At 38.9% G+C, this 23807-nt stretch overlaps 7 non-coding genes across 7 annotated transcripts; all 7 read left to right on the forward strand.

Moving 5' to 3' along the window:
- Positions 1 to 12823: 12823 nt before the first annotated feature.
- Positions 12824 to 12906, forward strand: trnal-uaa (transfer RNA leucine (anticodon UAA)). Its single transcript has one exon. It is a non-coding gene; the product is annotated as a tRNA-Leu (tRNA).
- A 298-nt stretch (positions 12907 to 13204) lies between these two features.
- Positions 13205 to 13287, forward strand: trnal-uaa (transfer RNA leucine (anticodon UAA)). Its single transcript has one exon. It is a non-coding gene; the product is annotated as a tRNA-Leu (tRNA).
- A 3060-nt stretch (positions 13288 to 16347) lies between these two features.
- Positions 16348 to 16430, forward strand: trnal-uaa (transfer RNA leucine (anticodon UAA)). The gene has a single exon. It is a non-coding gene; the product is annotated as a tRNA-Leu (tRNA).
- A 314-nt stretch (positions 16431 to 16744) lies between these two features.
- On the forward strand, positions 16745 to 16827 carry trnal-uaa (transfer RNA leucine (anticodon UAA)). Its single transcript has one exon. It is a non-coding gene; the product is annotated as a tRNA-Leu (tRNA).
- Positions 16828 to 18772: 1945 nt separating this feature from the next.
- Positions 18773 to 18855, forward strand: trnal-uaa (transfer RNA leucine (anticodon UAA)). The gene has a single exon. It is a non-coding gene; the product is annotated as a tRNA-Leu (tRNA).
- A 1625-nt stretch (positions 18856 to 20480) lies between these two features.
- On the forward strand, positions 20481 to 20563 carry trnal-uaa (transfer RNA leucine (anticodon UAA)). Its single transcript has one exon. It is a non-coding gene; the product is annotated as a tRNA-Leu (tRNA).
- A 372-nt stretch (positions 20564 to 20935) lies between these two features.
- Positions 20936 to 21018, forward strand: trnal-uaa (transfer RNA leucine (anticodon UAA)). Its single transcript has one exon. It is a non-coding gene; the product is annotated as a tRNA-Leu (tRNA).
- The last annotated feature ends 2789 nt before the right edge of the window (positions 21019 to 23807 follow it).

Here is a 23807-nt window from a genome sequence, read left to right on the forward strand (position 1 = left end):
GTGAATAAATACAGTATGTGCCCTGTTATATTTTCAGGCAGTCAATCAAAGTGAACTAAGAAGCAAGGCTCCCTTATTCCCATTTAACTCTACATGGAGAATCACAAGAGTTTACAAGTTGTGTTTTATTTACACAGATGTGAGGTTCTACATAAAGGAACCAGGATTTAAGGTTCACAGAACTTCACACATCAAAAAAGGCACTTAAAGTACTTTGAAAATCTCAGCAAACAATGACACTATGAAGACAACGTTTGCTTATTGGTCTGTAAACGTAAGGTGCTAAAAGAGAAAACAGGCATTTTCTTCATATTGTGTATATGTACTGTATATGGTAATGAGAAATCATCATCAAGATTAAATAATATACAAGATTGAATGTGTTGACTTTGTTCCGAATCATATATATTGAAAAAAAAAGCATGATAAGGTGTCCAAATGATACAATTTTACAACAAAGAAAACATCAAGATGCAATTTATGATGTGTTATCTTCTTACACACTACCATCACCAGCAAAGTACACATTTTTAGTGTATAGTCTGAGTATGAAAACTGGGACTCAGCCTGTCTCTTTGCATATCTACATCCTGTAGTAGACCGACTGAGGCAATCCTCAACTTTCCATCATGCTGTTTTTTACAGTTAATGATGAATCATATGGGATCCAGCATAGGCCCAAAACACATTCTCAGACAATCTTACTCAGACTTATTCAAACAGCGAGTCTCGTTCCCCTAAAAGGCAAAAGAACCTTTTATAAAAAGAGCTGACAAGATGTTGATAAGAGTGTTTCTAAAAAGGAACAGCCACCCCACAGTTTATTCAAGACAGCGTCATCATTGAGCCATCCAGCGCAATTAACATCCATGTGTGAATGACCTCAAATTAGAGCAAATAGGTTACACAACACACAATGGATTTAGGGTCACTATTTAGTGGTGAGGATTTGTTTCTCTCGGTACAGTTGTTTTCATGCTACTTCACCTAAACATAAAGTTAGACATGTGATTCATTAACTTTACGGATGTTTACCCAAAGATTTGCCAAGATCTATTTTGTTTACCAGACAAAAACACAATGACCCTTTTGTCTTTGTCCCTTTCAAACCCCCCATTTGCGTCGCCCTGAAATATCAACAGGTTTTATTTCCAATGTTAACAATGCTTTAAAAGTCTCAGACAGACTTGAAAAAAGCACTCAGAGTGGGGTCTGCGTCTATCAATCAATTGTAGAGTCGTGCAATAAACAAAACCTGAGAGGAAATAAATGTCTAGCAGTAGCTTGTTTCTTTACAAAATCACTTTTGTGGAAGAGTAAGGGCAACTGGCAAATATTGAATTAAAACAAGTAAATTCCAATGCTAACCCACTCCTGAATCAAGTCCAGACTGAATTCATCCTCCACTTGAACAGTCTTTGGCGTAATTAGATTTAATAGTGACCATCTGGTTGTCATCCCCTCAAATCCACATTAAGCGAGACCCACTGGTTAGAAGTCAAGTGATTGACATGCACATTGAATTTGCCTCTCTTTCACGCTGACAATAGCTTGTAGCCAGACACAATATCTCATTTGTACTAAGTTCAATGCCAGCAGCATTTCCAGCCAATGTCTTGTTTGTGAGTGAAAGAGGGGCGCAAACTCTTGCTGTTTCACTTTTCTTCTGCAGAGACACCAGGGTCTGTAGTGACAAAGTAGATGTCACTTCTGTCAAACACATCCACTGTGTGTTCTAAACCGTATTGTGGCTTTGACAGTGGGAAGCAAGAGCTAAAAAAAAACTAAGATCAATTTGGGGAATAGATGAAAGATTCTTAGGCCATAGGGGGTACATTTTGACTTTAAAAAGCGAAAATGTTTAGCAAGGCTGAAAGAGAGAGAGCAAACAAGCATATTTTTTATCCAACGCATTTTTGTAATAGCCTAAAATATATGAGCCATTAAAATCAGCAGATGCCCAGTACCCTCAAATCAACTTCCAGTATGAATAAATAATAATTCCTCTGTTCGAATCCCAGACCACCAACCCATTTATAATTTTACGCCGTCTCCAGTCATCGTGCGAAGAGGAAAGCTGCTTGTTTTGACAGATTGGGCTGCTTTGATGCATACTTCAGTTGTGGTGGATTTTTGCAGCTGCAATGCATGGTAAAGTAAACAGTCAGGCTGATAAGATCTTCATAGATGAATTTGCAGGCATGGTCTATCGAGCAGCTGGAAAGTATAAGGGCAGAGAGGAATGTAATAGCATGACTTTTGCTGCTGTGCCACTTTGGCAAAATATGGACAGCGGGAGAGATATTAGAAAATAAAAGTGGGGAGGAACAGTAATGGCAAATGAAAATTGTGATGAGAACCATAGGCCTTATATTCTCTAAAATTACAGGGATTTGGAATCATAATGCTGTGTCATGACCGTAATGACAAAGACGGTTTATGGAAGTAATTTGTTATTCTACAGCAAAAAAAGCACAGCACACAAAAGCTGTTATCCTACAGCAAAACATGTCTTAAAGTCTGACTTTTCTGTTATGTCTTCTATTTTGTGAAATATGTATTCTTCTAATAGGAAAGAAAATTCACAAATATTTTTTAATCTAAATTGTTCTCTTAGACAAAAATTGGATTTGCGTAAATCAAGATTTTTACTTGTTGACCTCAAAAATGTTTCTTTAAAGCTTGTCAATTTTTCCTCTTGAGAACCCCCCCAGAAATCTCAAGTTTCACAGTTTCAGAAGAGATCTCAATAATGTCTCAAATTGGGCTCACCATTGCCAAAACACAATTTCAGTATATGATCTCAAACATTTCTCATCTAAGGCCCCGTTTACACTAGTTCGTATTCATTTTAAAACGGCGTTTTAAGTAAGGAATAATTGACAACGGACCGTTGAATTCTTTCGCGTTGTGGCCGTTACTGTCACAAGTGAGGCTCCCGCACTTCCTTCCCCGCACCACCGGAGGGAGCCTTCACCGGAATACTGATACCATCATTCGGACCACATTTCCCATAGGCCCTCATTCCTGGGACTGATTGCACACACACCTGCACCACATCACACTCACACTATTTAAGCAGCACGCACACACACACACACACACACACACTGCGAAGTCTTGATTTGCCCCGGTGATCATTTCTAAGCGTGTTCTGTGGATTGTTATACTGTTGGCGATTGGACTGTTTATCTCTTGTGATTCTCTGCTGCCTGCCTTGATCCTTGCCTGTTTACTGGACTGTGTTTGTTTGCCGCCTGCCCTGATCTCTGCCTGCTTCCTGATACCGTTTGTCTGCCGCCTGCCTCGACCCTTGCCTGTCCCCGTTTACGTCTCTGCCTCTGCCCTTCCCTGTGTGTACACTATTCTTAATAAAAGCTGCAAATGGATCCCCATGCTGTCGACCCATCATTACAGTTACAGCTCGGGTGTGGATTATTTTCTAAGAATTCAACGGCCTGGAGTCAGTTATTCCGCTTATACCACGGTTACCACACTTCAAGACGCTGTTCCGATGTTGTATTTCAAGACATTTGTCAGGTTTTTGTCCTTAAAACATTCTTGTGTATAGGACTTATTTATTTCGCATCTCACCCAAACCTCTGTTACTAATTCCAAAATATCATTTCAGAACTAGCAACGAAGGCTTGAGCCTTGATAGCAGTTGATATACAGTTAATACAGTTATTAACGCAGTTGAGAGAGAGAGAGAGAGAAATATGTGAGTTAGCCTAGCTGAGTACCTGAGTCTGTGCCTCTCTCATGGCAGCAGTCTCTAATAGCGAAACTATAAGTTTATCTACCTCAAGAACCACAGTTATTACCTCGCTGGTGGGAAATGTCATGTAGCTTTTAAGTTGCTAAACTATTTTACTGATTAATTCATCAGGGCAGTGCTGACAAAACGTTTCTGTGCGAGTGTGTGTCCGTACTATACAGTATGTGTGTTTGAAAGAGAGAGAGAGCGGGAGAGAGTATTCACTTTCAGGACACAAACGTATTTTGTGGCAAAAACCATTACAATAATTTGTTGTTTTATATTTATTTGATTGGTCGGTGTCATTGTGGGTTTTGTTTCTTTTGCTGTTGTAGGACCTATTAAGATAACTGAAATCATTTGGCAAAGTGATATGGAACTATAATGCAGTCAAGACCTGCTAGAACTATTTTAGCCGTGCGTTTCCATGAAAATAATTGCACAATTTAGAATGTTGGTCAGCCAATCAGATTTGAGCATTCAACAGCCCTGTAGTATAAAATGAAAGCGATCCTCCTCATCTACACTGGCATTTCCACAGCGTTTCAGAAATGATCCCTGTCTACACTACATGACCGAAAACGCAAGTCACATGACTGTTCATGCACACTGGGCATGCATGTGCAAGTGTAAACAGTTGCCTCTTGCGTATGTAGGCAGCTGCAGTATTTTAAAAAAAATGCAAAGTTTATCTGCACAATGGCTGCTGAAAGATTGCAGTTCAGTCTCCATGTTATTGTTTACACGGTCATCAAGGATACGCAGAGCGAACATGGGCAGCCATGCCATCGTTTTCAAAAGTCTCTGTTTTGGTCCGTTTACACTGAAACACAACCCTGGCGTTTTCAAACTAAAATGGGCTCTGCAGCGTTTTCAAAAGTCTCCGTTTTTGAGGGTCGAAAATGCCAGAGTAGTGTAAACAATAGGCGTAACTGTAACAAAAGTTATGCGTTTTAAAACGAAAACACACTAGTGTAAACAGGGCCTAATTCTTCACATTGATTTTGTTGTTTTTTTACAATTACAATAGCTCAACAATTGTGTCATTTGTGTCTATTTTTATTTCTCCAGCATAATTCTAAGAAAAACAGCTGAGATAAAGTTGTCAGGAGTCCAATTTTTTTCCTCTGTCTGCTTTCCCTCCATGATGTCAGGATTGATATTATCAAATCGCCGTCTGAACACAGAGGCTATGGTCTGGGGAGAATGTATGACCGGTATCGTTTTCCCATTGTGCTCAGCGTAGACATTTTGGGACATACAGAGGAATGAAAATAGAGTGAACGGCGGTCTAGAGGGTCCGTGGGTTCCAGCTCATTATAGCAGTCCTGCACCTCTCTGGTTCTATATGACTTCAAGGTTAACAAGCTGTCTGGAGCCGTTCTGTCTGCTGTCCACCGTTACCTGAAGCTTTGTACAAAGCAACTCACGAAACACGATAAGAGTTTCAGTTATATGACCAAAAGCAGCACTTCATGAGAAATAGACTCAAAACAGTGTGTTTGGACCCTTCACATAGAAATATGATTAACCCAAAAGTGTTTGATATTGCAAAGTGTGAGATGTTTTGGTAAACACACATTCTCATTCTCATTTTGTCAGTGAGTTATGTCTAAAATTGAGTTTGTTACCCTGTTATCTCAGACAAAACATATCAAATCAATAAAAATTCAATCAATAAACTTTAAAGCCAATTTTTTTCAGTTACACTGTTGCCATAACAAAAAACAAAAACAAAACCGCTTCAATGGTTTTGACCTTCTGGATTGCATTGACAAATAAAGATTAAAAAAAAAAAAAAACTGATGTACAAAACTGATGTAATGCATATTTTGGAGTCATGAACAATGTGTTTAAACAGGTTGCGTTTGTTAAATAACATTTCAAAGTGTTTAAATTAATTTTTTGGCTGTTTTTATGTCAGGTGGTACAACCAAATAGTCATGTCATTGACCCATATATACAGTATATACACTGATCAGGCATAACATTATGACCACTGACAGGTGCAGTGAATAACACTGATTATCTCTTCATCACGGCACCTGTTAGTGGGTGGGATATATTAGGCAGCAACTGAACATTTTGTCCTCAAAGTTGATGTGTTAGAAGCAGGAAAAATGGGCAAGCGTAAGGATTTCAGCGAGTTTGACAAGGGCCAAATTGTGATGGCTAGATGACTGGGTCAGAGCATCTCCAAAACTGCAGCTCTTGTGGGGCGTTCCCGGTCTGCAGTGGTCAGTATCTATCAAAAGTGGTCCAAGGAAGGAACAGTGGTGAATCAGCGACAGGGTCATGGGCGGCCAAGGCTCATTGATGCACGTGGGGAGTGAAGGCTGGCCTGTGTGGTCTGATCCAACAGACGAGCTACTGTAGCTCAAATTGCTGGTTCTGATAGAAAGGTGTCAGAATACACAGTGCTTTACAGTTTGTTGCGTACGAGGCTGTATAGCTGCAGACCAGTTAGGGTCCCCATGCTGACCCCTGTCCACCGCCGAACGCGCCAACAGTGGGCACATAAGCATCAGAACTGGACCACGGAGCAATGGAAGAAGGTGGCCTGGTCTAATGAATCATGTTTTCTTTTACATCACGTAGATGGCTGGGTGCGTGTGCGTCGCTTACCTGGGGAACACATGGCACCAGGATGCACTATGAGAAGAAGGCAAGCCGGCGGAGGCAGTGTGATTTTTTTTTTTTTTTTTTTTTAAATCTTTACAAAACTGATGTAATGCATATTTTATTAAGCACATAAGCACTTTCTTTAACTGAACAAAGGGAAAAAAATGCATCTGGCAGATTTTTAAATGTCTTTTAAATCAAAAGAACCCCAGGAACATTTGCTAAATAAGATATTAATGAGGATTGAAGGAAGTTTAATATCTCGGTCCAATCCACTTCTTGTTGTGACAGATGGCACAGTTGTCATGACGATGGAACAACAGAAAGAAACTGACACTCAGATTTTGTGCCAGAGACGCTGATGTGATATTTCAGTTATGTTTGATTCAAAGTTTGTGGTTTGCTTGATCAAAGTCAGATGGTTGTTTTATGTGAAAGGAATGGAGGAATTTGGTTATTATGTAACTGTCACAACAAAAAGAGAAAGTGAGATGGGAGAAAAGAGAAAGAGGCCCTCAGGACATGAAAATGTTGTAGGACAGCAGGAGAGGTGAGACAACATTGATAGGGGCATTATAAAATGGCTGAAGAACAGATGCATGAAACTGTCAACACATTCATCTCTGATTAATATCACTGCCAAAACAAGAACAAGCGGTCCTGACCACCAAACAGTTCAAAGGACTGCTTGACGTCAGCAGCTATTAATTTTATGTTTTGTTTTGAATAATACTATTGCTCTTCTTGAAAATTAAATAATAATAAAAAAATCTTAAACAAATCATATTTAATATCTATCCAGGATTTTGCATGCAAGCCTGTTACCACAAAAATAAAATAAAATAAAGTAAATAAACAGGTATTTTTAATGGTATATATATATATAATCCTTTCTTAATTTGGGGTTTATTAAAAACTAAAATCAAAATCTGGTACCAAACTACCTTTAACTACTAGGTGACCAATTGTATATTGGTTAAGAGTCCTTGAGAGTGCACCATTTTATTTTATTTTATTTTATTATTATTTTTTTATTATTATATGACATTATTATTATATTATTTTATTCATTTTTTGTTCAAAGTGCAATCTCTTTAAAATAAAATAGAAATAATATAAATAAGTAACAAAAAATAAAAAAAAATAAAAATTTAATTAAAATGATTCATTATTTCCCACATTACGCATAATGTGGTGAAAAGACATGTCAAAAAATGGATCGAAATGCCAAGTCTATATCTTCTCTGACCTGAATACATGTGATGAAAGCATTTGAGAGCATGTCAAGCCCGCACATGAACTTTATGATAGCAATCAGATGTGGTTTGAGATACATCCCCATGCAATAAGGGACTTGAAATGAAAAAGAAAAGGAATGTGTGTGGAAGGATCCCTTTAAAAGCCTGGTGACGTGACCACCACAATCCTTGACCCACACGAATATCACCAGATTGTAGTGACCTTGCTCATGTTTAATCTAGCTTCCTAATGTGAGCGACATTTTTTAAGTAATCAGATAATAAAACAGAGGCTTTCCCTGTCTGGGTCAAGTTGTGGGATAACCAGACCTGATTCTGTGTGACCTGATATCAAGACCCTTATCAGAGCTCTGTATCATCATGAGAGCTCAACCCTGTTATCATAAGCTCGGTTTGAAATCACAAACAAACTGCAGGAAGAGGCCAAAGACAACAGAGAGAGGCAAGATGAAACAAGGAATCTCCTAGAGATAAAAATCAACTGCAGGCAGTCCAATGTCCTCCAGGGGTCAGGGCCAAAGTTCAAAACCTTATGTGTATGTAAGGATTCAGTGGAAACCATTGATGAAATATTCAGTGGAGCCAGAAAAAAATCTAAAAATAAAAAGTGCAAAATTACATTAAAATTACATTAAAATTAAAAGGATTAATCAGAACAAAAACGCAATCTCCAACATCCCTAAAGTAGAAAAAATTCAAGAAAGGACTATTTTTTAACTTTATGTATTTATTTTTATTTATCAAAGTTCATTCTCCATACAAATTTTTTCAAAACTTTCAAGAAGTTTTCAGTTTTCATCAAAAGAGTGCACCATTTTAATCTTTATCATGTATTATTAAAATAAAGAGTAAAAATAAAAAAATATATATAAATACAAAGAAAAATTAAATATAATTAAATAATAAATAATAATTATAATTATCAATTATCCTCAACATCCCTCAAACAGGAAAATTTCAAGAAATAACTGTTTTAAAATACATAAATAAAAATAATTAATGAAGTCATGTATAATGAATGATTTATCTCTCTCATGAAATGTCTTATAACAAAATGGTCGCTAACCTTTGACCTTTCTTGCAGCATTGAGCGCAGCGCCACAGCTTTACACAAAGACAGGAGGTGAGTTGTATTGAATATAAATCAATCATTCATATTGTCCTTCAACGTAAGGATCAAAGGTCACGCTTTTCGTCTCAGGCGGTTTAAATACTCAAGCGTTTATTGCACCCCTTGTTTATGGCGAGGTGAGACGGCCGACCAGAATGCTGAGCTTGTAGTAGAGATTGTTATGCTTGTGCAACCTGAGATTACACACACAGATCCTCATGTGGGAAAGGTCAGTGTGCTGAGTGTGTGTGAGAGAGTGTAGTGTCTTTGGCTATTCCTCCTTGAAATATCGTTTCTTCCCCCACTGCGGCAGTCATTTGTCATCCTGGCACGCTGTCACGATGTCCTGTTCATATTTATGTGCTGGCCGGCAGCCACTGTCCGACTGCAAGTAATGAACATGTGACCCTCTGCACATATACCTCCTGCTTCCCTTCAGCTCCTTGGCTCACCATCACATCATTAGTTAGTAGTGCTTGCTAAGACAAGCATCCATCACTATTACTATTGCTAATACTTGAGGTTAAGGAGGAAACTAACAAAACCTTAACGCTAAGTATTACCTAAATTATACTGCACCAATTACACAACAACACAAATTATACCTCTGAAAGGTTTGCTATTACATTTCTAAGCAGTCAGATTTATGATTGTGGATGTCAAAACAGAAGTAATAAATTCCCCAGACTTGCAATGAAGGAGAAACCTGAGCCATATTTGTAGAGAAGAAAATATCACAGAGACCTTATATCTATCATAAAGGCTTTGTTGACTAGTAAACACCTAGCAACCACCCAGAACACCCTAGCAACCACATAGACCACCTTAGCAACACCTTAGCATTGTGTCATGGAGTTTTATAAGCAAACAACACTATATAAAAAATGTAGTTTTATTTGTCCAGGCACTGTCTGAAAGATACTTATCCCACCAAATAGGGAACATTTCAAATCATTATCAGATTATAGACTATTCACGAGTTTACACGTTCATGAAATCAAAATAAAATAATTTGTATAGTAATTTATGCATATTTGGCGTGCTGTCCGGCGGAGGGCTCCGAGCTCAGAATTTGGCCCGAACCCAGAGTACTCCCCCTCCTTAACTGGGATAGAAACCAGCCAAGAGTGAGGTGATGGGGTGGTGGAGGGATGCTGTGAAACTTGTCGCGGGATAGAGGTGAGAGACGGCTTATATACCGGCTTCCTCTTGCACTGATTGGTTGATTTACCTGAATGTGCGCCTCCCGAATTTAGTTAAATAAAACTTCATATAAAAAACATATTTTCGTGCAGCAACCACATTGAAATGCAGAGTGAATCCGCTAAAATATTGTACAATGAATCGTACAAAAACGTTTTTGAAGAAACTCATTATGACAGTCCACCCCCTAACCCCGAACCTAAACTTACCTGCCACTGAGTTTAAACAGATCATACGAAAATGTACAAGTGAGAGATTGTACGAATTTGTACGACCAATTAAGCAAAACGTTAATTATGAATTGCTGTGAGATTGTGTTAGTATAGCCTATAAACCAGTATACATAATATAAACATATTCAGCAACACAACTCACTATTGCAAGGGTGTCCAAACTCAGTCCTGGAGGGCCACTGTCCTGCAGAGTTTAACTCCAACCCCAATTAAACACACCTGAACCAGCTAATCAAGGTCTAATTAGGCATAATAGAAACTTTCAGACAGGTGTGTTGAGGCAAGTTGGAGCTAAACTCTGCAGGACAGTGGCCCTCCAGAACTGAGTTTGGAGACCCCTGCACTATTGGAATATTACAAATCAGTTCTCCTGGAAATATTGAAAGAACACTCTCAGAAGCATTACAATAACTAAAAAGGATCAAATACATTTCTATGCACATGGACAGCATTCTCACAAACAAAATGGAGTGTTTGGAAAACATAAATTAGATAGCTGGGCTGTAGCACCTCCTGTTAACTCCTAACTCCAGCAGGTTAACTGTGGCTCATAGTAACACTGATGTAGTGGACAAATAAAAATGGTTCACATGTATCATTAAGTATTTCAAAAGCAGTGGAATGAGAATAATTCATCATCAGACAATGTGCATTAGAACAACAGCTGCTCCATAAAACCCCTCATAATCAAGCACAAAGATATTTTTGTGAGTACATATATGTAGTTTATGTTTCTACCCAGAGCTTTTGACAGATATACTGGTATGGCAATAATGAAAGGAGCTTTCTTTTAAGTAGATTCAATCAATAAATTGATATGTTCCAGAAAACCATTGTTTACAGCTGTTCGGAGGACAGCTATAAAGATGAGTAAATGAAAAAGCCTTTGGCTTGATTTATGAACCCAGAGAAGCTTATAAAATATACTCAGATCTGTCGGCCTTTACAGTAATTCCAGTTAAGATACATGAGCAAGGACACATGTCATGCTGCTGTTTCTCTGGAGCAGATGTCCTTCATCACTGATCACACAATCGCTGCTACATGTGACATATGAACATGTAAATGGATTTTGCATTTGAGAAAATTTGTTGTAATTTTATTTTTCGACTAGGCCTATTTGTTTTTTTAATTGATACAGCCAATGCAAAACAGAATTGCTAAAATGAAACCTAATTTTGTAATGTAAAGCTCTTTGAAATGAATTGAGAGTGAAGAGGAAACAGAGACAGACAAAGACAGATTAAAAAGAGAGCATGTTAAGATTGCAGTTCTTATCAGGTCCTCATTAAAACTTTGCTTGGGATTCAGAGCTATGAGAATCAGACCTGCTGCAGATAAACCTGTAGAGATGACAGCAATGCTTGAGTCAGACTTTTTTCCTCTTGCTTTTAACCAGGATGGCCGAGTGGTTAAGGTGCTGGACTTATGATTTAATGAATTCATTCCCATGTGGCTTTGAACCCCACTCCTGGTAAGAGCAAGTTTCAAATGGAAAAAAAGTGATGCAAGTTGGTAGTAATGTGCTTAGTGCTGCACTCTTAAAAATAAAGTGTGTGAACTCTTTATTAGCATCTACGGTGCCATGAAGAACCTTAAATATCCATGGAAACTTTCCATTCCACAGAAGTTTCTTTATAGTGGAAGAAGGTTTATAGTATCATAGTAATATATACTGTATATGTATGTATTTTAAAATCTAATTGTAGTGAAGCAACTTCTGTTAGGAACCTATATAATAACATTAAAAAGCTAAGCAATGATAAAACCAACAGTTTCCACTAACGCTCACTGACATGACCTGACGTAGAGCTTAAGGTTTCTTCCTCTTTCCTGTTCAGTTTTAGCACCCCATTCGTCCAGCACTGAGGCAGAGGTGTTTACTGTCTGCTCCAGGTGCTGTTACGAGGGCCAGGACGGGCCAGGCCCGGGGAGAGCGAGGGGCCACCCTGGATAGCATAAACAAACAGACCCCAGAGAGCCTGCTGTTTTGATAATGTCCATGATTAGCTCAGGTGCTGGGTTATGACCCTGCCAGACCCACAGCCCTGGCGGGGGCTGAGTGTGTTTTCCTTCTTCTCCGACAAGGAAAAGATGCAGCTGCTTTTACTAGGCCGCCTCCACAGTCACGGAACAATTTAAACCAGAAACCCCTGACAAGACAGACTGAAGTGAAATGAAAATGGTCATTTTGTGGATTTTAGTCCATGTTTATTAGCTTATATACACCTAAAAGCTGACCAAATAAACTTTTAGCAGATTTAAAAATCTTCTTTTACTAAAAAATAGTTAGAAAGACTAAATATACATATAGAACTTTTGGTCCAATGGATTGCTAATAAATACCACATACTGATCTAATGATACAACAGTAAGACAGTAGCTCAAAATCAATAATTTAGTAGCCTGCAGCACCATCCTGATATATCAACACCCTCCTGAAGAACTGAATATAAAGCTTTTAAACATAGCTGTCAAGTGTGTGAAATCATTTAAAGGCATTTGACTATTATAAAAACATGAAATGTCCTGTCCCAACTTCTTGTTTTAATAGGAAATAAATAATTAAGGCTTTCAATAAGTGGATATTAAACTTCATTCACATCAGGATCATTACCATAAACATGTATACATCATTACCAGGATGGCCGAGTGGTTAAGGCGTTGGACTTAAGATCCAATGGACAAATGTCCTCGTGGGTTCGAACCCCACTCCTGGTAGATCAATGTGTGTTTTAAACAGAATGTAGTAATGTTGTGGTTGTATGTTGTCTGTATGTGGTTGCGTTACTAATAAACAGGGTTTCTCAATGTCTAAGCATCACAAAAGCTGAGTGGTTAAGGCCTAATTTGCACATGTCCTCGTGGGTTCAAACCTTACTCCTGGTAGTTCATTGTGAGTTTTAAATGGAATAGAGCAATGTGGCTGTATGTGGTTGTGTTACCAACAAATCAGTTTCTCAACGTGGGTCTGAAGTACCTGTAAGAAGAACAAAGGCGTTTTTAGCCTCACACAGCAACCAGGATGGCCGAGTGGTTAAGGCGTTGGACTTAAGATCCAATGGACAAATGTCCTCGTGGGTTCAAACCCCACTCCTGGTAAAGTTGTTTGGTTGTTTCCATGTTTATAAATGCCTTTGAACAAAAAAAATGGGTTTGAACCCCTCTCATGGCAAAAGCCATGATGAATTTATATTATACATAAAAGTTAAAGTATACGAAGATTTGACAGAATGGAGTGACTGACCAATCATTTATGACTCTCTGGAATACTTGATTCTGATTGGTCAGTTGTTTCATTCTAAGGTCAAAACTTTGTATAGTGACTGCCAAGTGGTATAACTGACCATTGAATTAGACACTCAACTGTCTATATATAACTGTGCTACCCATCTTTTTCCTGAATGCAGAAGTTTAGCCCGACTCATATTCTTTACATTTCTGGTCTCCAGTGTTTCTAGTCAAATTAGCATATTTTCTGAGCTGATAATGTAACGTTAAACCTATGAAAATGGTTTTAAAAAGCACATGGCTCCATAGTGCCATTACTTTACAGTGCCACAATGACTGTCTTTTGTCAGTGCCTAACCTTTCAAAGTTTAATGAGTGCGTAGATGCCATGAAGCCACCCAAAGTTACCTACATTGAAAACAGATGCGTCTCTCGTTTCACTCTTCTCTTTCTCCCCACATAATAAAATTATTTAAAATTTAAATCAGTATATTTGATATTCAAAATGTATTTTCATTTAAAGTACAGTCAGCTGGTCATTTTCATGTTTACTACATAGTTTACATGATCCTTTACTTGTTCTATTTACATTCAATAGTAATTTTTTTACATCAAAAATACTGTTTTAGATATCTTTAAAAAGAAATAAACATCTAGTGAGAGAAAAAAAATCAACTGCTACATAAATAACTCTTGACATTTGATGAAAGAATGAATCAATATACACAAAAACCACCCAGATCGCAGGAATCAGATGAGGGGCGAGTTCAGCTGGAGGGAATGTAATATGTATGCAACACCCTCTCTTACTGAAAAGAGAAAGAAAGAAAGAATGGACGGCGAGCTTGGAGTTTGTGTTGTACTCATGGACCAGCTGTGTAAATCTCTCACTGTCTTTCTCAGGGGGAGTGCAGACTCATTTTTAGAAACACTGGTATTCCAGTAACTTAAGAGCACTCTTCAGGCATGTAACTGTGTAGAGAGATCAAGAAACAAAGACTGCTGTAGAGCTCCGTACAAATCCCCGTTCAACACAGACTGAAGCTCTCAGGTGGCCTGAAATAGGTAAAGAGGTTGTTAAGGAAACGAGGAGGCTGCGCATATAAATAGCTTGAGTTATTGAGTCTCCAATAAACCAGTTCACTTCGGTCTGTCTAACTCATCTTCCTCCATCCCGGAGTCATTTATTGGAAAAGAACCAGTGTGTTATATTGATTTGCAGCACCCTGCGGTAAGCGAACCCTTCCCCCGTGACCTGTCAGGTATGAAGGACAAAAGAAAAGAAAAAAATAACAGATATAAATTAAGCACATGCTGGGAATCACTCGTCTACAATATCAAGAAATCATTCGCACCAAAAAGCCACCACAATTACCCAAAGAGAGCTCTCAGAAAAGATAATGACTATGTGCTCTTCAAAGGCAACTATCTGGCCCCCCTTTTGCTGAGATCCAGCAGGGTTTTAAGAGATGGAAAGGGTGAAGCCCCCAGCCAAGAGTGCTGCCCCTGCTGATGGAGAAGCCATGGAAAAGCAGGAACAATTGAACACTCATTATCATGGCAAAGGTCTGCTCATTACAAGGGATCATTAGAGCTGCTCTCAGATGAAAGGGCCGCTTGGACTCCACATAAGCAGGTGTCCACTATTTTTAAAAAGAGTGCTAGAAATAGGAAACAGAGGATAAATCCCCTCACCCTCAATCCAAATTGACATGTCTGGTCTGACAATAGATGCAACACACCATCAATAAACCTCGGATAAAAGAAGGAATGTTCAGAAGCTTTTTTTGTGGCCATGACTTTTAATTGTATGTCTAAAATATAAATTGACTTTCGAAAATAGACCTACCTTGATAAATATTTATTGGAGTAAAAAGTGTGAGAACTAGCTGTGATCTGTTTATTTGCCAGTCCATCAGTCCCATCAGGAGAAACACCAACTATGTCAGAAAAATAGAAAGACTTATAGTGGTTAGTAGATGAATGAAGGTATCTCTTTTTTTCAGTCAAAACTGACCAGTCTATTGTTCTTATTGTAGTTTTAACTGGTGGAAAATGCCCTTTGTATTTGCCAAAAGTCAATTTTTACTCTCATCTTGTGCTTGCCGAGTGTTGATTTTGGACCCTGCATGTACACACAGACCACCACCGCCATAACCACCAAAACACAACGGTGATCTCCTTCCCCCAGAGCTGCAAAGTCATTATCAGCTGTCCAGGTCTTACTTATGAGCTCCGAGCTCCCAGGAGACAGTGGGATAAGTGTGCTGGTCAGTGGGGGAGGTGAGGGCCGTTGGGATCCTGCTCCTAAACGAGGGCCCGAGGAGGAACAGAAGGATTCAGAATGATGAAGGAGTCTTTGAAGAGCTGGAGATGGAGGGATGATGGCTCTTTGAGGTCTGCTTGAGCACTGAGGGGCTTTTGTGTCAAAACCTCCTGCAAGAACAGTTCACGTTACTGCAGGACAATGGCTGGTTAAACTGCACACAGAAAGAGGTTAATCCACAAAGAATAGGCCAGTGGCCGGTAAAGCTAGTGACACAGGGCCTGAAGAAAAGCATTAGTCAATAAAGCACTAATTAAAGCATTTGCTTGGTGAGCCGTGCAGAAGGCGATCAAAGCAGAACGCGGTTGTGTCACAAATGGGGAAGATGCTTAAAGGGACACATTCACTTGGCATTAAGGACCGATAAGAACACACACTGAGCAGCTGCACAATCTGTTTAGAAACATAGATCTAGTTTTAACTTCTGCATTAAATTTAAGAACATAGCTTATTCACATATAGTGACCAGGATCATTAAGATCAATGAGAATTTTGAATGGAATATAGTAATGCGGCTGTATGTGGTTGCGTTACCAACAAACCATTTTCTCAAAGTGGTACGGAAGTACCTGTAAGAAGAACAAGGTTTTTAGCCTTGCAAAGTGACCAGGATGGCCGAGTGGTTAAGGTGTTGGACTTAAGATCCAATGGACAAATGTCCTCATGGGTTTGAACCTCATTCCTGGTAGACCAATGTGTATTTTAAATGGAATATAGTAATGTGGTTGCAAACTGGCTTCTCAAAGTGGTACTGAAGTACCTCTAAGAAGAACAAAGGTGTTTTAAGCATTATAAAGCAACTAGGATGGCCAAGTGGTTAAGGCGCTAGACTTAAGATCCAATGGACAAATGTCCTCATGGGTCAGAACCTCATTCCTGGTAGACCAATGTGTATTTTAAATGGAATATAGTAATGTGGTTGTGTTACTAACAAACGAGCTTCTCAAAGTGGTACTGAAGTACCTCTAAGAAGAACAAAGATGTTTTTAACATTACAAAGTGACCAGGATGGCCGAGTGGTTAAGGTGTTGGACTTAAGATCCAATGGACAAATGTCCTCGTGGGTTCGAACCCCACTCCTGGTAGATTAATGTGCATTTTAAATGGAATATAGTAATGTGGCTGTATATGGTTGCGTTACCAACAAACTGGTTTCTCAACGTGTTAACTTCATAAAATGACTAGGATGGCTAACTGATGGACAAATGTCCTCGTGGGTTCAAATCCCATTCCTGGTGAGCTTTACATTTAAATTTGTGGCAGTATGTGGGTACTACAGTTTTTCTCGATCGCTAACACAATTTATTAAACAATTCACCATTTTTTTACATTTATAAACACAATCTCAGAACTTTGAGAAATGTGTCTTTGTTTTAAGAACTGAATAAATGGTTTGGGAAATTGTGCCAAATGAATCAGTGTGCTAGCAATCTAGAAAAACTGTGGTAAAGAAACAAAAGGGCCCTGTTAGGCCTGCCAATCACATCTAATTCCAAGTGGCCCAGCAATACAAATCAATATGATGGATCATCGCAGATGAATCTTAATACCAGGTGTAAACAAGTCCAAAGTGTTTCTGAAGTGCCCTGTCATGAAAGAAATGAGTGTTTTAGTATCAAAAAATGATAGAGCAATAAGAATTTTTAATGAAATAAAGGTAGGTGTGGTGCTGAAAAAAAAATTATTGGTTTCTTCAAGTGCCATCTAATGGACAAATGTTCTTGTGGATTCAAAACACTTCTGCCAGATTGTAGGTAGTTTTAACAACCTGCTGTAACCAGGATGGCCGAGTGGTTAAGGTGTTGGACTTACGATCCAATAGGCAAATGCCCTCTTGTGTTTGAACCCCGCTCCTGGTACAGTGAATCAAAATCTTTAGATAATAGTATCTGCTAAACATAGAAATGGAAACAAACACTGGACTGATGAAACAGAGATGTTTAGGCAAATATTGGTGAAATATTCATTTCAAGGTCAAACGTGCCTGTGTGCCAAAGTCATTTTAATATTGAGATGTTTGATTTTCCTCAGAAACCTCTTTCCCTGCTCTTCCATGTGTACAATGGCTGTGTGCTTCTGACAAAACAGGTCTCGTCTCACATGAACACTTCACTATATGAGTGCTAATAAGAACCATGTCAGGAGGGACGCCTGCTGTTTCACAAAGCGGGAGGAACTGAGCCCAGCGACTGACAGGTTGTATATAGATGCTATCCACACCTTCTACAGAGTCAGTGTTGATCTCTCCGTCGCTATGGCACCCCTGCAATATTAAGCCACCAGAAACCATGGTTACTGATTTATGTGTGCTTTCCATCCTCACAAGACTGGAGCTAATTTAATGAATGCACTCATTTTGTTGCTTAATAGTGCATTCAAAAGCAATTTCATGTGATTTGCAAACAATAAATTACACCCCATGGACATTTCTAGTATCAGGCATAGTAGTATAAAGGCTAGTATCAGGCATTAGATTAAAGGTTTAGGCAAATGTGTTTTTTAAATGTCTTCATAGCACACAATTCCAATTTGTTTTTTCAAATTCAATCTTTAGGACTGGCTGTCCACACTTTCATATTCCAATCAATGAAATCAGATCAATTCATTCAGATAGTGTAGTCAAAATTCAGCATAATGGTTACCATAATAATGACATCAAATAATGACATAAAGCATCAGCTTGAGAGACTTTCCCTAGAAGATGAAATACTTGGACATTTTGGCAAATAATTGTATTTTACAAATTCATACATATGCTGTGTCATTCATTCATTTACAATTTACTGTGCATGTAATAGAGTTCATGTGCAAAGACTGAGCAAAATTGGGTAAATTTAGATCAAGGAGGTCTATAATACCTGGAGAAAGCTCTATTTATGTGATTCAGCAATAAAGAGCAACGTTTGAATGGACGTCCATGGAGAAAGATGGTTTATAAGTCCATAAAGTAATGCTGCTCTGCTGGTTACTAAAAGGGCTTTCTGAAGTACCCTGTTAAAGGATCAAAGGTGTTTTTAGCATCATGCAATGACCAGGATGGCCGAGTGGTTAAGGCGTTGGACTTAAGATCCAATGGACAAAAGTCCTCGTGGGTTCAAACCCCACTCCTGGTAGATCATTGTGTGTTTTAAATAGAATATATTAATGTGTCTGTAAAGCTGAGTGGTTAAGGCATTGAACTTAAGATCTAATTTGCAAATGTCCTCATGGGTTCAAACCTTACTCCTGGTAGTTAGGGCCCGAGCACCAATGGTGTGAGGACCCTATTGTAAATGCTCAGTCAATTATTCTTCTTCTCCGAAATGAATCACATTTTTGAGGGCCTAAACATGCTCGAAAACTCATGAAACTTTGCACACGCGTCAGAAGTGGTGAAAATTTACGTCTGATATGGGTTTCAGAATTAGGTGTGCCAAAATGGCTCGATAGCGCCACCTACAAAATTTCAATTAAGTGCCCTTTGCGCTACGTTTCACGTACAGGTATGAAATTCTGTAGACAGATGTAACAGCCCAATACCTACAAAAAAGCCCTTCGGTGCAAAATCTGTAAACCCAACAGGAAGTGTGATATTTTGAGTTTTCTCTGCAAAATTTTTGCAGTATTTGCTATTTCCAGACGTTGTACTTTAACAAACTCCTCCTAGAGCTTTAATCAGATCAACATCATATTTGGTCAGTCTAATCTAAAGGCCTTTGCGACTTTAAATTGTGAAGATCTAGAGTTTTCGTTGAAGGGCATGTCCGTGGCGGTCTGACAAAGTTTGATGTTTTGCCATGAAACAGGAAGTTGTTGTAACTATGCCCTATACAATGTCGGATCTGCCCCAAATTTCACGTTTTATTAGAGTCCTGAAGACCTGAAGAGACCTGAAGACATCTACATGGCGATATTCAGTTACAGTCATAGTGCCACCTGTGGGCAACAGGAAATGACATGTTTTACACTGTGATTAATTCCTCATAGAGATTTAACCAGAACTACATCATATGTGGTCAGTCTAATCTTAAGGCCTTAGTGATGTTAAATTGCAAAGATTTTGAATTTTCGCTGAAGGGTGTGTCCGTGGTGGCCTGACAAAGTCCGATGTTTCGCCATGAAAGAGGAAGCTGTTGTAACTCAGGCATTCAATGTCCGATCTGCCCTAAACTTCACATGTGTGTTAAGAGTCCTGGCCTAAAGACATCTATATGCCAATATTCAGTTAATTATAGCGTCACCTGCTGGCAACAGGAAATGGCATGCTTTACACTGTAATTCACTCCCAGAAACATTTCCATATGCCACGAAGTACCAAACATGCTAGAAACACATTAAATGATGCAACACTTGGCTAAGTGCTAATGTATGCGAATAACGCCACGAAACAGGAAGTTGTTGTAACTCAGACATACAATGTCCGATCTGCTCCAAACTTCACGTTCAATAATTGTCTTGGCCTGAAGACATCTACATGGCAATATTCAGTTACAGTCAAAGCGCCACCTGTTAGCAGCAGGAAGTGGGGCACTTTGAAATGACTTTGCCATAATTTGTCCACTGTTCACTGTTTTCCTTCGGGCAACGGGTGGCGGTAAGCCCGGGTGCGAGGGCCCTTTCATCGCTGCTTGCAGCTTTAATTCATTGTGAATTTTAAATGGAATAGAGCAATGTGGCTGTATGTGGTTGTGTTACCAACAAACCCGTGGTTCTGAAGTACCTGTAAGAAGAACAAAGGCATTTGTAACATCACACAGTAACCAGGATGGCCGAGTGGTTAAGGCGTTGGACTTAAGATCCAATGGACAAATGTCCTCGTGGGTTCGAACCCCACTCCTGGTAGATTAACGTGCATTTTAAAGGGAATATAATGTGGTTGTGTTGCCAACAAACCAGTTTCTCAAAGTGGTTCTGTTTCTGTTTCCAGTTAAAAAAAAGGGGTTATTGGCATTGCACAGACTTGTAGGTCCAGATGGTGTAGTTACAGTATCTACCAGCAGGGACTAACTGGGCTATGCTAACTAGCCAGACTTTAAACTACTGACATTTTCATACATTCAAACCCCACTCCTGGTAGATCATTGTATTACATATAAATGGAATATAGTAATGCGTCTGTACTATGATTCAATTATAGTTATGTGGCTGCGTTACCTCAAAGTGGTTCTGAAATACCTGTAAGAAGAACAAAGGCATTTTTAGCATTACAAAGTGACCAGGATGGCCGAGTGGTTAAGGCGTTGGACTTAAGATCCAATGGACAAATGTCCTCGTGGGTTCGAACCCCACTCCTGGTAGATCAATGTGTGGAATATAGTAATGTGGCTGTATATGGTTAAAACATGTTAAAAACATGTCAACATGTTAAAAGGTTAGTTCAACGAAAAATGAAAATTCTGTCATTAATTGCTTACCTTCATGTTATTCCAAACCTGTAAGACCTTTATTCATCTTTGGAACACAAATAAAGACATTTTGATGAAATCCGAGACATCCGCTGCACTGTGTGTACTACATCAACTGCATAGGGGACTGACATGGAAGAGAAGAGATTGTTGAATAAAGACCTTAAAGCATTGACATTTCCATACATTGTGTATAATAACACATACAGATTGCATCATAAATGATGGAAAAGCTTGCAATGCTATCTGATTTTACAGACTGGAACACATTTACAAAAATACAACTTTAATCAAATTTTAAACAACAGATTTTGTACATTTTGTACATAAACGGATTTGATTCAGATATACCAAAAATCTGTTTTTAAAACAAAGCCACTGCATTCAGATGCCAAATTATTGCCCATGTTTCCCTTTCTAACAAGCATATTATTAAATCATACAGGTGGTTTGTTGCCAGGCAATGTCTTTGAGTGGCATGTCATTACAGCTCAAATAGATGGTTTTAACAGGGTCCAGATAATAATCCACATTTATTTTCCTCTGCCTCACTAAGGTTACTATGTTTATTGACTATGCACCCATCCTTAAAAAAAAATAATGCAAATAAAATGTAATTGTAGATCCATATTTTCCCACCATTGAGCTATCTATTATTGCATTATAATTCTCATCTCTGCATGGAATGAGAATTTATCCAGACATATGCAATTGTAACTCATTCATTAGGTGTCATTCACTGGGTGTTTTTGATCTCCACCAGCTCCAATTACCACTTGTTTTTGTGCTATATTCTTCAAGCACATCTGCCTCTTTGCTGATCCCCAAATCCAAACCCTCGTTTTGACTGAACTGTGTAGGAGTATCCATAAATTAAGGGAAATCTGAGTGTGCCCTGGTTGGGGGGTCACCAATAAAGGCCCACTTCCCTTTGGTTGTGTGCTGCTGAACAGCAGGATAGGCCTAGTTTTTCTCACCCTGCCTTCCCATCTGACAACAAATAAACAGCCAGAGGTCTTTAATGTGCCATACAGATGACACCTCCGATCTCTTCCTTCACAAAGAGTTCAGGAAGCTTTGGGTGTCAAGACAAATATTATGGCAGTGGAGCTTCATTTGGCGTGTGTCTGAGGCTTGAGTCTTTCCTTCTAACCTGAGCGTGAGCTGAAGGAAGAGTGTGGAAATGAGAAACACAAGAGAAACCATCTGTCTGGTGGACAGCTCTACATTTGGTCAAACACTGGCCTGTGTGGAACTGAAACTTTAATGAAGAGTCATGACTCGAAAAACACTATGAACACATTAAGTGATCTATATATGTATGTATGTATCTATCTATCTATCTATATGGGAAAATTACCTGTGGGAAAATAACTGTACTGCATAATCTCACATGCAGTATTGTTTTATTTTATGACTTATAAATGTGGCTCATCCAAATAGATTTTACAACTTTCCATTTCATAATGAATAATGTTTTATAATGTAAAGAATGCTGAGCAATATCATTTATCCATGATTCCTCAGTGATGTTATGTAGAACAGGTCTATTCATTGCTTTATCTAGCCAGCAGGTATCTTCAAACCTGATTAACACCTTGACCAATTATGCAGATAAATTTGCGAAAACATTTGCCTCCCCACAAGGTGCTGTGAAATGAGATTACACCCAAACTAATTATAAACAAGTCCCCCAAGTCCCCTAATCAGATATCAGCTCTGTGGCACACTTAATCTTCACAGGAAATGGAATTAATCTAGAAGGATCTGAATGACTCAGGCACCATTTCGTGTGTCTCAGGCTGTGCCATGCTTTTCCACAGTCTCTCATCACAGTATGTGAAATTAGACCTGTCATTTAAACCAAAGGCTACGTTTATTAGGAGCCAGCCTGTCTCATCAGTGCAATTGAAAAAACATGGCCAGAGCACTCTAGTGCTGGCACTGAGAGAGCACCAGATCCGTTCCCATTCGCCTGCGAGACAGACACGGAGACGGGAACCGGTGCAGCCAGACTGCGAGCCGGGAAAGAGAGGATTAGCATGTGGCGTGGTCTCTGACCACCTCATTTCCTTCCCCCAAGCAATCTCCGTCTTCATCTCTCGCCTGCAGCTACGCATGCTATCGCTTGCCATCTTTATGTCTATTGAGTGTCACAGCTTTCTGTTTTCCACACCACTCCACCCTTCCTAATGTACCACTGACATCTGAACAGACCAATTTCTCGTCCTGGCTAACGGCCAGTGCTGTTTTAAGATGATTTAGAAGACTTCTTGTCGCTCGATGGGTATTTTAAGGCACCAAGTGAACTTGATAATACCATTAATCATCAAGGGTTGTGTGGTTTTGTACCCCAGTTCTCAAGTCAAGGCCAAATAGAGACATGCTTATGAGCTCTCCAGATCAGAATAGCACACTACCTGTAGTAGTCAATAGTACACTACTGTTAGCATTTCCTATTAATTTCAAAGAATGACCTGCTACATTTGCCAAAATGTGCAAAGTATACAACAGGGTACACATTTCCTACAATGCACTTCCACTTTTATTTTAAACTAGAATTAATATAATCTTGACCTATTATTAACCTGACTGCTAAAAGACATTTTTATACAAAACTGTATTCAAATGAACCCATTTTTTATTTCTAAGAACAAAACATGCCATGTGATATGATCATG

Source organism: Ctenopharyngodon idella, chromosome 17 (assembly GCF_019924925.1).
Source record: "Ctenopharyngodon idella isolate HZGC_01 chromosome 17, HZGC01, whole genome shotgun sequence".
Lineage (NCBI taxonomy): Eukaryota > Metazoa > Chordata > Actinopteri > Cypriniformes > Xenocyprididae > Ctenopharyngodon > Ctenopharyngodon idella.